At 41.8% G+C, this 14750-nt stretch overlaps 1 protein-coding gene across 1 annotated transcript in view; it reads right to left on the reverse strand.

Moving 5' to 3' along the window:
* The window catches only part of RAB27A (RAB27A, member RAS oncogene family), an 85978-nt gene that overhangs the window by 39948 nt on the left and 31280 nt on the right, over positions 1-14750 (reverse strand). Inside the window, exon 3 of the mRNA XM_056115597.1 lies at positions 12445-12534. The gene's annotated coding sequence lies outside the window, so the exon portion shown is untranslated. The remainder of the gene's footprint in view (positions 1-12444; positions 12535-14750) is intronic.

Consider the following 14750-nt stretch of genomic DNA (forward strand, 5'->3'; position numbering starts at 1 on the left):
GATATAGTTTGCTCTGGAGAATTCCAACCTCATCAGTTACTAACTTTTGGCTAGAAATCTCTCAGTGCTGAGCACCAAAGTTTGCCTCAGTATACTTCCTCAGGGTGCCTGACAGACTTGCAACTTCCTATTTAGATATGCCTGGCCAGGAACTAAGGGCAGAGTCTCAACAAACATTCAGAATTATATTTGCACACTATAAAGAGTGACACTTCACTGACGATGCCTCGCCTAGGCTATATATAGTTTCTGTATTCACAGGTGTAGGTCAGTGGTCACTAATACAACAGAATTCCTCTCTGAACAATGACCGTTTAGATACCAATGAATATTACAGGATTTCCGTAACGCCAAGTTGATCAGGAGCTCTTTCCTTCCATGCATAAAGACCTAAGTCTAATCTCTAATACCCACCCCAACCCCAGCATCCACAGGGCGGCCCCATTTGTGGCACCTCTGGGCCTGTCATGAAACATCTAAGAAAGATGTATAGCTTATTCCACAAGCCTGTACTCTCCCTTAAACACATATCTCACTTGCATGTCTCTGTTTCTTAACTGTGTGGGCTTGCTCCCTTATTATCCCTTGAATACATTTTTTCCCTGTGTCTCTTCGCTTGTTTACTCTTTCAAGATGGTGTTCTGTTGTATTCTCTCTTGGACACTTATTTCCTTTCCTTCTCCCTAGCTCACATCTGTCTAAGTAAGTTTCATTCAGTAAAAACTACCTTGATTCATTCACTTAAAAGTATACAACCAATATTACTTGGTCCGATTTATTTTTCTTTTTGGGGGGAGGTGAGGGGTCGTTCTAGGGGTACTCATGGTTCACTACTGACTCTGAGCTCAGGGATCCCTCTTGGTTGGCTCTGGAGAATATGGGATGCTGGGAATTGAACCTGGGTCCGCCATGTGCAAGGCAAGCGCCCTGCCAGCTATAATAAGCACTCCAGTTGCCAACTTGGGTCTAATTTTAATTTTAAGAGATCACTTTCTTCAGCCTGGTTTGAACTGTTCAAATAAGTTCAGACCTGGGAAAGCAGATTCTGAATGATCACGGTCACGGTCTTCCCGTTGTTCATCGATTTGCTCCAGCGGGCCCAGTAACGTCTCCATCATGAGACTTGTTGTTACTGTGTCTGGCATATCGAATACGTCACGGGGAGCTTGCCAGGCTCTGCCGTGTGGGCGAGATACTCTCGGTATCTTGCCGGCCTCTCCGAGAGGGGCGGAGGAATCAAACTCAAATCGGCCATGTTGACTGCGTGCAAGGCAAACACCTTTCCACTGTGCTATCGCTCCAGCCCCTGAATAATCACAAAAGGCAAATACAAAGTATATATTGTTGAATAAAGCTATTGGTGTAGACTTAAAAACTTTCTTTTTCTCTCTCTCTCTGGATTATACTTGCTCTAATTTTATAGTTTATAACTAGTTATAAGCCATCGATAAATTGGTTTTTACTGACTGTAAGAGCTGGCTCAAGATGGCCTTAAAATAAATGATCAGATGTTCAAACAGTTCAAGACTAGAAATACAAAACAATGACCAAAACACCAAAAGTAATGGTTTGTAGGCACTAAGTAATTTTATTATAAGTATTAACTACTATTAGCATCATCATCTAGAAATCTGGCTTTCACGGGTTAATATGAAGACAATATTCCTTTCTTTCCTAGGATTCAGGAACTGAATCCCTAAATAAAAAGTAATAAAATAGTGAAGCTCTGTGAAGAGTAAACAAAAGGTTTAATTTTGAACTCTTTAAACCGTATCTACTTATAACTTGTATCCAAAGACCTCACAGAAAATGTCTTCTAAGAAGTCAAGATGCTCCAATTTGAGACATGCAAAAGACTTTCATATTTGGCTCTCAACTGCAGGGCTGCCTTTCCGCTTTTCTCTGTGGTAATTTCTTTCTCTCTGTAAAATCTTTATAATTTTATGCACTTTCATTTGACTGTTCTTGGTTGTTTTTGTAAAAAAAAAAATCTCTTGCTAAAGATGTTGAAGCTGAGTCTTGCTATGCACCTCTAATATTGAAGTACTAGAGCGCACTATCCACGTTTTTTTTCTATATAATTTTATGGTTTTAGAACTAAAACCCAAGTCTTTCATTTTCTCTGGGTTCCTCAAACTGAGACCAGAAGTTCAAGGGTTACTCCCAGTGATTCTCAGCCATCAAGCCCTGCATCAAGTGGATACATTGCTGTGATGTCCAGGTGGACAATTACCTGGGTCCATCTGGAGGTTCTCGGAGGCCTTCAAAGACTCACCCTTAGGTGCTCAGGGCTGCACCCACTGATGTTGAGGGACTATACAGCACTGGGAAGCAAACAGCTGTTAGTCACATTTAAGGGAAGCACCCCAATCTCTATACTGTCTCACCACTCCCTAATATCCAAATCTTTAATTCATTTTTAGTTCATTTCTGTGGCCATCGTTAAATGGCAATCTCATCTTTTCTTTCCCTTCTTTCTTCTTTGCCTGTGGCTGTCAAGTTTTCCCAGTATCTGTTGAAGAGACTTCCCTTCCTCCTTTGTATGGTCTTGGCCCCTCTGTAATTGACTGGACATCCACGCATGAATGGATTTACTATGATGGACTCCCTATTTTAGCCCATTTGTGTATATGCCTCATTTTATTCCAAAAACACACTATGATTATCTCATTCTTACTTTGGACAACCTGACAGGCTACTGAATGTAACCTGCCCGCATGGCAGAGCCTAGCAAACTCCCCATGGCGTACCCAATATGCCATCCCCCAGTAACAATGATGGGTCTCATTCTCCTAACCCTGAAAGAGCCTTGAATATGGCACTTTTTAAAATCTCATGACTAGGACGAAGGAGACGTTACTGGTGCCTGCTCGAGGCAATCGACGAACAACAGGATGATTGTGAGATCATTGTGCTTTATACTATAGTTTGAAGTCAAAGGATGTTATGCCTCTGTTTTGCTTCCTTTTTCTTAGATTGCTTTGATTATTCAGCATCTTGGCAGATGTATAAAACATTGAGAGTTATTTGTTCTACTTGTAAAATGTCATTAGAACAGTGATAGAAATTGTATAACCTATTATTTCTGAAATATTACCATCACCTTGGTAGGAGAACACGTAATCTGGCAATTAAATAATATATGTAACAGTATAATAGGAAAGAAATAGAATTGGCCTTGTGGAAACCCATGACTCAAATCATATTCTGGCAATTTTTACTCATGGAGAAAACTGATTCAATTATTCAAAAGACACATCTTTGTCCATGTTTCTTTTAGGATAATAATATGAATGTTCTTAGGAATATATGGTAAACAAATTTAACAAAATGCTAGGTGGCTCATTACTTAGCATTTGCAAAAGTACCAGCATTTTATATGGTAACAGGAAAAAGGAAAGTCTAGAGTATGTCCTTGATAAAAAAAAAAATATGCTAAATACAGTGGCAATAGGCGTGGCTGTTTGGTTGGCTGACTAATTTCTCAAATAATGTAAAGGCAACCCATAATGAACATATCCAGATGTCACTGCAATGGAATGTAGAACCCATGACTAAATGTGTTTTTTTATGATACCATGAAGCTGGAAGTGTCCAAGAACTTAACAGAAGCACAAAAATCTGTAAACTTAGTGGTTGCTCATTGTGAGTACAAAAAGGCTTTGGAGTCAGGGTCTCCTTAGTCCAAACCACATGCTTTCATCTGACAAAGAAAGGAGTCAAATGTCCAGTGGAGATCACTATATTAGAGAGATTCTTTTTTTTTTCTTTTTAGGTCACATCCAGCGATGCACAGGGGTTACTCCTGGCTTATGCACTCAGGAATTACTCCTGGCGGTGCTCAGGGGACCATATGGGATGCTGGGAACTGAACCTGGGTAGGCCATATGCAAGGCAAACGCCCTACCCGCTGTGCTATCACTCCAGTTCAAGGCCAAGAATAGTTTAAAGTGCAAGTAGCACCAGAAGAATCTGAAATTAGAAAAGGCAGTTCCACAGAAGGCCACCAAGGTAATGGAGCAAAAACAATAACACAGGAGGCTCAACTAGTACCGTCAGTTTAGTAAATCCTCAGAAAATGGCTTTAGTGACACCACCGTGAGATATAACAATAATCACAAATTGACTTCTGTTGATCTATTTCTTATAAGCCCACTTGCCTTTTTGTTGTAACAATATGAAGTTAATTTGTTAAATTTGTGCCTGTTAAGTAAGTCTCCCTGGGCCTCCCAGGTCCCAAACAGTACCAACCCCCTGGACACTCCCAGTCTAGCTGACCCCGGGTCACCAAGAGTGGCCCCAGAGACTCCTCAATACCATTTGGAGGGGTCCCACCACAAACAACACTCTAGAGTATATAACCCCACCCTGCTTCTTCAGACCCAGACATTTTCATGGGAGGATCGTGTTTCTTTCCACACTGCTTTAGAAGGCTGAGTTCACAGGGCACAGTAAGCATTTCCTTTTAGTCAAAACTACACCAACTCTCCTGTGACGAGCAGCTGTGACCACATGTTCGGCATGAACAAAGGCGAGGACTCCAGGCTAGGCTGTGTCATCCATTTGGCACACAGACCCGTTCCACAGCGGAGACACTGGCCCAGGAATGACTTTACTTCTCCCTTGTCCTGCCTACCAACTGCTTTCCCTGCTAAGCGCCCTAAAGCAGAGTGTTCTTGTGCCCTAGAAACCTTCTCTCCAGGTATGTGGTTGTTCACTAAAAGCAACCCAGAGGAGGTGTGTCTCTTTGTTGCTGGTTCTTTTCCATGGTCTATCTCCCCCACCAAACCCCCGTTTTGGGTTCTAACAGCATTGCTCCTAACTGTTCTCTTCACAGTTAGGTCTTTCTCCCCTCCCTTTCCTTCCTTTGCTTCTTCCTCCATTGCTGACTCGTGCCATATTCCAGTTTGTTGATGTAAAAAACTGATGCCCACTTGCATGTCAATTCACACACGTGTTCCATGAAAGGCCGCATGCTGCCAGGACCGTTTCAAAGCAGTGAGCCCTTCTTCACATGCTCGTCTGTTGCCACTCTTCAGGGGCTTCTACTTTTTCCAATAAGGAGAAGAGTTTCCCCCTAGAGTCATTTCAGAAACCCAAACACTTCTCAATACTGCACCAGCTGAGGATGCTCAGGAAAGGGAGCATAGAGCCAGAGAGATAGAACAGTGGGGAAGGCACTTGCTTTGCAAATGACTGACCCGGGTTCAATCCCCAGCGCCCTATATGGCTCCCCAAACCTTCCAGGAGTGATCTCTGAGCAAAGCCATGTGTAAAACTCCCCCACCCCCAACCTCATTAGCAGAAAAAAGCAGTATATTTATACCAGTTGTTATGGGTTTAAAACATTAGTACCTATAGAATTATATACATAAGAAATCATTATTAATAGTATTATAAACCACAGAATCACAATCAAAATATTTGCCTTCCATTTTCTGGTCATGAAACAAATAAGACATTGGTATCACTGTATCATTGTATCACTGTCATCCTGTTGTTCATCAATTTATTTAAGCAGGCACCAGTATTCGTTCCAGTCCTGAGATTTTAGCAGCCTCTCCTTATTCGTCTTTCCCAACACTGCCATACTGGAGACTCTCTCAGGGTCAGGGGAATGAGACCCATTAATGTTACTGTTTTGGGCATATCGAATACACCACAGGGAGTTTGCCAGGCTCTGCCATGCAGGCAGGATATTCTCGGTAGCTTGACAGACTCTCCTTCTCGGAGAGCCTGGCAAAACATTGGTATCCATAAATATTTCAATCATACATTACTTAATTTATAAAAAAAAAAACAGCAAAATACACATACAACAATATCCTAATGAAGAGCAAAGATAGAGTTCTGAGTCTCTCCTTAGATGTTGAGAAGTTCGGGACAGATGGCTACGGTCCTTTTTGTCCTTGTCATATCGACTGTCTCTCCATTCATTTAAAGCACATACTTAGTGGCTCCCTAAATATCAGAGTCTTTAACAGTAGAATCAAAGGGAAAGGAAAGAAACTCACCTAATAGACAAGATGTAATCAATTTGCTTCTTAATGATTCTCAAGAAGACTTTCCTGGTTCCTCCTATTCCTTATGGAGTCTTCACGCGGACTGTTTGCATTTGTATCAGCAGCTGTTTTTTAGAACGAGGTGTGCCTCGTGTTTACATATGCAAAAGGACTGAGGAATGACAATATGTGAAGTCACACAGTCAGTTGTCAACTCAGCCTGTCAGATGGCAGTTGGCGTGTTATTGTTTTTTCTAATCTTACTGCACATTGGTCACAGACAGAAAGTAAGATTTGCATGGTATCAAACTTGAGGGTATTTGCTAAGACCTGTTACCTTTCATGACTGCTAAGACCTGTTACCTTTCATGATCATGTGAAAAGACTCTGTCTACCCTGTTTGTTGAATGCAAAATGACATCATTCTAGTTCAAGCTAGTTTGTGTGTGCTTCAAAAGGACCAGAGAGAAGACAAGAGTAACAAGCTTGCCTGTCATGCAATCAATCAGAGGTCCAGCGCCCGTATCACACATGGTCCCTCTAGCACTGCCTGAGTGATCGCTGAGTGCAGCCAGAAGGAAGCCCTGAGCACAGCCAGAACAACACGCATAAGAACAACAGTTTATCTTTATTCATCTGCTAGTTCCTGAGAAATGTCAGTAAATGGGTTGGTGACGAGGGAGATAGTCTGGGGATTAGCGCACATGCCTTGCATGCTCCCAACCCAAATCAGATCCCTGAAACACAGGGCCTCTCAAACTTAACCAGGTATGGCCCTGGAGGTCCCCAAGTGCAATGGGGGTGGCCCTGGTAGACCCCCAAACAGCAGGATCCTTGTAGTATAGCATTCTCAGGCCCCACCATCAACGAAGTGCCTATTTACCAGAATATTGCCAGAAGTGGTCAGCTCTAGACCCCTGAGCTCTGCTTAGAGGCACTACCCTCCCCGCAAAAATAGAAAAATCAATTCTTTAATTTCCTTCCTCTCTTTCTTCCTCTTTCTCCTTTCTTTCTTCTTTCTTTCTTTCTTTCTTTCTTTCTGTCTTTCTTTCTTTCTTTCTTTCTTTCTAATCCAGAGCCTCACAGGCAAGGCAAGTGCTCTGCAACTGAGGCACATCCATGGCCCATATTTATTGATTTATTTTCAGTTAAAAATACAGTAATGTCTTAAGAATATAAGTGAACATATAAATATAAAATAGAAAGAACAAAGTACTGCAGACCTTCCTTCAGAAAAGTATTATTAAATTTATGGTCTGCAATTTGTGTTCTATATAACCCTGAAGAGACTTAGAGAATTCTGTGAGCATTAATTCAAATATTTTACCCTTGACTTTTTTTGTTTCTTTGGGGGCCACACCCAGCAGAGTTTGGGGATTACTCCTGACTCTGAATTCAAGCATCACTCCTGGTGGGGCTCGAGGGAACATATGGGATGCTGGACATGGAAGCTGGGTAGGCCACTTCCAAGGCAAGTGCCCTTCCCACTGTACTATCTCTCCAGCCCCTTTCATTTTTCTTTTACTATATTTTATTTTGGGAGGTCACACTTAGGGCTTAGACCTGATTCTGTACCCAGCGATCACTCCTGGTAGGCTTGGGCAACCAACTAGAGTACTGGGTACTGAAAGCAGGTCAGTTGCATACCAGGCAAGTACTATCACTACAGCCGCTGAATTTATAAAAACTGGAATAAGAATTCTTATAGTCCAACAAACTCTAGATTTCCAATTTAGAGACCTCCAAATTGCTTACTTTGTACAATTTGACTAAGTTCATTACTTCTGTTTTTGATGCCTATGATTTAACTGAAATTCTGGTCGACAGAATATTCATTGAGAAACCTCTTGCTTTCTTTCTTTTCTAAACTTAAAGTTAACCCATGTGTCCACTCTTGTGAAATTATTGAAGGAAGCAAGCGTGAGTCACACTCAATAAAATACAAGGTCCAGGTACTTCTGCTGAGCACATGTTTGCTCCCACCCTGTTGGCACAGGTAGTAGAGCCATAAGGAATGAGTGTGATATGCTGCCTCATATCATTTTTTATAGATCACTATAGAGATTATATTGTTTAGAGAACCTATTACTGACTTTCATAAATATGACAGACCTAATCTGCTTTACTCCTTGGCTACAGCAGTTGAATGTGTTCACAGTCAGTTGGCTCTTCCTGCATGGGGTCTTAATAGAACTTACATAACATCATAGTAGCAAAGTTTTCATTGCCATGGAAAACCAACCATTTCCTTCTTCAAATAAACCTTACCTGGCATTCCTACATATAAAACAGATGAGAGGGACAGAGAAGTGGGCATTTGCCTTGCATGCAATCAAACCCGGGTTTGACCCTAGTTATATATATATATATATATATATATATATATATATATATATATATATATGTCCCCCAAGCCCATGAGAAGTGATCCCTGAATGCAGAATCAGGAGTGATCCCTCAGACATAGCTGGGTGTGACTCAAAAACAACACAACCCTCCTCCCAAAATAAAGATGAGGGAGGAATATTTCAGATGAAATTAAAGTAAAATTCCACCAAGAAGCTCCCAAAAAAGGCCCATCCAACTAGAACCCATCAAGAGCCTAGGGTGTGAGTTTGGAATACAAAGGTGTCAAGCCAGCATTGAATCATCTCATTCAATGGTCAGCATTTTGGTACCCAAACTCTTACTATATGCCTAAATACTTTAAATCAACAGAACAGGGCCAGGAAGATGGGTTGAAGGGTTGAGCACATCCTTTGCGTGCAGGACCCCCATGTTCAATCCCCAGTACTAAATGGTCCCCCAAGCACTAAGCCAGGAGTAGTTCCTGAGCACTACCTGGCATGGCCAAAGAACTAAAAATGAAAAGAAGTGACAACTCATTTTTTAAAGTATGTTAAGTGTTTTTATTGGGCATCTCCTAAAGTTGCCACATCTCTGATGTCTCCCACATGACTACAAACTTATAAAATTACCTGGGAAGCACAGATCATCATAAACAAAGTTAACCAGTGTTGGCATGGATGTAGGAGAAAGGAACCCTTACCACTGGTGGGAATGCCAACTAGTTTAATGTTCTTTTGGAAACAATATGGACGGATACTTCTTAAAAAGCTAGGAACTGATCTGCCATATAACCTAGCAATTCGACTTCTTGGCATTTACCCCAAGGATCCAAAAACTATATTCAGAAAAGACGTTTATAGGCCAAGTTCCTGCCCCAAAAGCAGCCACACTTCACCCCAACAGCTGCCACATGCCTCCTGCCAGACTCCACTGCCTGAGCTTCACAGAAGATGAACCTACCAAAAATTTCCAGTACACTGGGAGGTTTTGGCTGAGAACTCCAACCTTCTTGGAGATGGGATGGACAACCTCTGCCCACCTCCCAGTACTTCTGGAAGTCCTGGCAGCCACACCCACGTCCCACTGCCATCACCATGGAAGCTCATCTACCAGCTCTGGTCCAGAGACTCATAAATAAATCTCAAAAGAGATCAACTAGCTGAAAAATTTCTTGGATACCCAGTCCTGGCTGAGACCTTGGAGCAATCTCAGGTGGGGGGTAGGAGGGAAGGGGCAGCTCCTGCTCTACCAAAGCCACTGCAGCTGCGCTCACACCCCCCTCCCACCCCTCGAGCTGCTGCCATACTGCCAGGCACGCCAGATTGGATGGGAACGTAACATAGAAGCCAACTAACCTTGACTAACAAAAACCTTAATTACTAACAAAAACATTAATTACAGAAGGTTTAACTAGCAACAACAGCTTAGTAAACCCTCCAACAAGAACATAATGTCCCCACAGTGAGATAAAACAATTTTCACCAACTTTCTTATACCGAAGTATTTCTTTTATCATTCCATTAGTCATTTAGTGATAACAAGCTATATAAAATAAATTATTGTGAGCCTAAGAGGGCAGGTTTGGGGGGTAGTTTGGAAATTGGAGACCATGATGGTGGGAAGGAGACAGTGGTGGTAGAAGTGGTATTGGAAACCTGAATGCCTATAACAAACCATCCTGAAAAATTTTGTAAACCATGGTGTGTAAATAAAGTGGGGTAAAAACATTTATACTCCAAGGCTCATAATATAGCCAAAATCCAGAAATAACCCAAGTGCTGGAGAACAGATGAGTTGATAAAAAATTGTGCTATATATACACAATGGAATTCTTCTTGGCTATAAGTTTATTACTATACTATTTGTCTAAAAGATGAAATCATGCAATATACTTCTACACTAATGGATTTGAAAGGTGTCATACTGAGTGAAGTTAGTCAGAAGGAGAGGCACGGGGACCTAAGGGGTAGTACAGCGGGTAGGGCATTTGCTTTGCATGCAAATGACAAAGGTTCGATCCCCAGCATTCCATACGGTCCCCCAAACACCACCACGAGTAATTCGTGAGTGCAGAGGCAGGAGTAACTCCTGAGCATCACTGGTAGTGACCCAAAAAGCCCAAAAGGAAAAAAAAAGAATGAAGAAGGAGAGAGACAAACACAGAATAATCTCCCTCATATGTGGGATATAAATAAACATAGTAGTAAAGCAACAAATGCCCAAATGCAACAAAAACTGAGAAATGGTCTTTAGTGGGAAGCAGATCACTGCAAGGGAGATGTGAGGAGGGCTTATATAGGTGGGGGCGCTAAGACAATGGTGAAGGAAAGTGGACACACAGGTAGAGAGTATGGTATTAGAATATTTTATACATGAAAACATACCATTATCAATATGTAAATCATGGTGCCTACATTTTTTAAATGTTGTTTAAAGAAAAGAATAATTACCTGGGAAGAAAAAAATCTGAACCATATTGGGTATCCCTGGCGAGAATTACAAGGGTGACCTAAACTTTAGAAGATCAATAAAGCTGTAGAATCTAGGGGACCAGAATCATTGCCTCACTCATGGGGGGAAAACCAGCTGTGGGTCTGAAGAGTCCCAGGAAAATTTCTACTAAAGTTACAGGAAGTGAACCTGTCCTCAGGGCAGGAAACCAATTTCCTTAAAAAAGGAAACTGTGGGAAGATGTTGATAACTAACTACACTGGTGTTCCTTTTCTGCATCGAAATAGACCTACTGAAGCCATAAGAAAATATACACAGATGAATCTTGATAAATCGAAGGTATGAAGCCCAAGATGTGCCTTGAGAAACCAGTAAGCTAGTCCCAAGGGCTATGAGCACACTGCACACTGGAGGCCAAGGTTCAACCTCCAGCACCTTTCGGACAGTCTTCTGTGCATATCCCTGGGAGAGAATTTTGAGGACCAGGCTAGGAGACACCCCCAAGCACCACTCACTGGGGCCCAACTCCCCCACCTCCAAAAATATATGCTTTGGAAAACCGCATGAAATACTGATAGAAAAAACTTAAAATAACTGAGAATATATTACTATACTATGTAATATATACTTTATATATACTACTATATACTTTATATACTACTATTATGGGGCTGAAGCGATAGCACAGCGGGTAAGGGATTTGCCTTGTGTGCGGCTTACCCGAGTTCTATTCCTCCGACCCTCTCAGAGAGCCCGGCAAGCTACCAAGAGTATTTCACCCGCACAGCAAAGCCTGGCAAGCTACTCATGACGTATTTGATATGCCAAAAACAGTAACAACAAGTCTCACAATATGTTGTGAGACATTACTGGTGCCTGCTCGAGAAAATCAATGAACAACGGGAGGACAGTGCTACAGTGCTACTACTATTATATTTTATAATTCATACTAAATCATCACTACTTTATACTAAATTATAACATAGAACACACAGTTTAGTACTTTATACTAAAGTACTTTAATACTTTATACTAACAAATACTTTATACTAATACTTTATACAGTTTAGTACTTTATACTAAATTATCACACAGAACTAAAGTATCACTACTTTATACTAAATTATCGCACAGAACAGTATAAAGAGGGGAAAAGAACAATCCTTACGCCCATAGAGAAACATTAAAAATACTCTCTGCTAGTTTGATGTATTCCAATAAATTCAGAAGAAATTGATAATATTGTCTTTTACTCTATCATCTCTACTAATGAAGTTACAACAGATGTTCTAAATTAAAGCTCTTATTTGTAAAGCTATCTGAAAAGATGGAGAAAAGGCTCGGGATGAGATAGGAATGAGAAACCCTTAGCATGCCCTAGAGTGCATGGAGCCTTGTGCAGATGCCCACATGCCACACCAGGCCACGGGGCTCAACATCAAGGTTTCAGACACAGCCTAGCACAAACAAATGAAAGAGATGAAGAAGTAAGAGACAGGGTTCATGGATCTGGGGGAGAGTGTCCAGGAATTCAGGGCACCCCGCCACATGGACTGGGAAAAGCCTGGTCACAGCCAGAAGGAACAATCCCCATAAAAGACAAGTGGCAGTTGCCACTCCCAAAAGTCAGAGAGACTCTTACCTTCTCAATCAGAGGAAATGATCAGATGTACTTGCTCCCTCCACCCACACTGCTCCGGCCACGTGCCTCCACTAGGTTTCCTCTTCCTTCCTGGACAGATGACAAGTCCACATCAGGTCAGAAGCTATTCCCTCATAAAGCCCTGTCCTTAGTCACACCTGAAATAAAGTTGAATACATGAACCAACCCCCTATTTTCTACGTCCCCTCTGAGATAGAAGTTTTAAGGCAGAAGGTCAAAAATAGAGGGGTTACAAAATAGCATGCAATTTCTATATAATATAGAAGTATATTATTATATGACTATGATATTAGCATGGTATCATATATTCATAATATATTATATTTAATGATATAATAATATATTATTATAGCTATGGCAATATAGCTGCACTGCACTGCACTGTCCTCCCATTGTTCATTCATTTGCTCAAGCGGGCCCAGTAACATCTCCATTGTGAGATTTGTTGTTACTGTGTTTGGCATATCGAATACGTCACAGGTAGCTTGCCAGGATCTGCCGTGTGGGGCGTGATACTCTCAGTAGCTTGCCGGGCTCTCCGAGAGGGGCAGAGGAATCAAACCCAGGTTGGCAGGGTCGGCCGCGTGCAAGGCAAACATCCTACCCACTGTGCTATTGCTCCAGCCCAGCAATATAGCTATAATAATAATAATAATATAGCTAAGGGGCTGAAGTGATAGTACAGCAGTAGGGTGTTTGCCTTGCATACAGCCAACCTGGGTTCGATTCCCAGCATTCCATATGGTCCCCCGAGCACCGCCAGGAGTAATTCCTGAGTGCAGAACCAGGAGTAACACCTGAGCATCGCCAAGTATGACCCAAAAAAAAAAACCATATATATATAGCTAAGATGGTCATTCAGAAAGAATCTAGAGGACTTGTTTAAAAAGGAGTGGGTGGGGCTGGCAAGATAGTACAGTGGCCCTTGCATGTGGCCTACTCTGGTTTGATCTCAGGCGCTCCATATGTTTCCTTATGCCCTTCCAGGATTCTTCTCTGACCACAGACCCAGAGGTAAGACCTGAATACAGCCAGGTGTACCCCCAAAATGAAAAGCAACAACAACAACAAAATTTAAAAAAGTGAATAAAGAAACTTCCATATGGGGCCAGAAAGATAGCTCAATGGGCTTCTACATACTTACATTTTAGACTCTGCTATGCAAAGTGTGAGAGAGAAAATTATTCTGCACAGAAATTATAATAGTTTCATTTATTTTGGGGTGGGGTTTGCTGAGGACAGAACAAAGGACCTATGTGAAATATGGGCTATACCACTGAGCTATAGCCCTAACCCTCACAATTCCTAATTCAAAAGAATTTCCTTAAATTCCTAAACAGTTGAGATACACATGCCTTTCACTCCTCTAAAACAGTTCTTAAACAACCAACACTGCTGACACCAGAAGTAACAGGCATTAATGATCTATTCTGTCACTGTCACTGTCCTCCCGTTGTTCACTGATTTGCTCGAGCGGGCCCAGTAACGTCTCCATTGTGACACTTGTTACTGTGTTTGGCATATCGAATACATCACGGGTAGTTTGCCAGGCTTTGCCATGCCGGGGAGATGCTCTCGGTAGCTTGCCGGGCTCTCCGAGAGGGGCAGAGGAATCAAACTCGGGTCGACTGGGTCAGCCGCGTGCAAGGCAAACACCCTACCCGCCGTGCTATTGCTCCAACTCAAAGATCTATTCCAATCTAAACAAAACAAACAAATAAAACCCTTAATCTTATGTTCCCTGTAAGAGACCAAAGCTCATAAATAAAGATATGTACACTTCTACCATTGGGAAATTTTTTTTCAAAAATGTTTTAATATGCAAAGTATTTATGAGTCCAGGAGATGCAGAATTATTTTCTGAAACAAAACCCAGACCAGTCTGTGGATTCCCATGATCCTTTCAGGAAAAAGGCTGAGGTAGGTATGCAACTTGTCAAAAAAAAAAAAAACCCTGAAATTTTACACCACCTCACTGTGTGGAGCAAAGAATCCATGGAACGAATTCATCTTCACAACACACCTCCATGCACCGGTGACAATGCAATCATTTTCGTTCCCTGGGACAGGGAAGAAACCCAAAGGACTAGCATACAGGACAGGTTTGAGACCCTGAGTTCAAGCCCCAGCAACCGATGACCTCCTGAGCTCAGAACTGTCAGGCTAGCACAACTGAACCAGATGTGTAGGAAGGGACTCACACAGAAACTACAATATGTCTTGAGTTCTTTTCACTCTAATCACAAGCGCTCAAGGCCACTGTGGCCGTAGGAAAAGGGAAAGGC

This window comes from Sorex fumeus, unplaced genomic scaffold (genome assembly GCF_029834395.1).
Source record: "Sorex fumeus unplaced genomic scaffold, SorFum_2.1 ptg000029l, whole genome shotgun sequence".
NCBI classification, from domain to species: Eukaryota; Metazoa; Chordata; class Mammalia; order Eulipotyphla; family Soricidae; genus Sorex; species Sorex fumeus.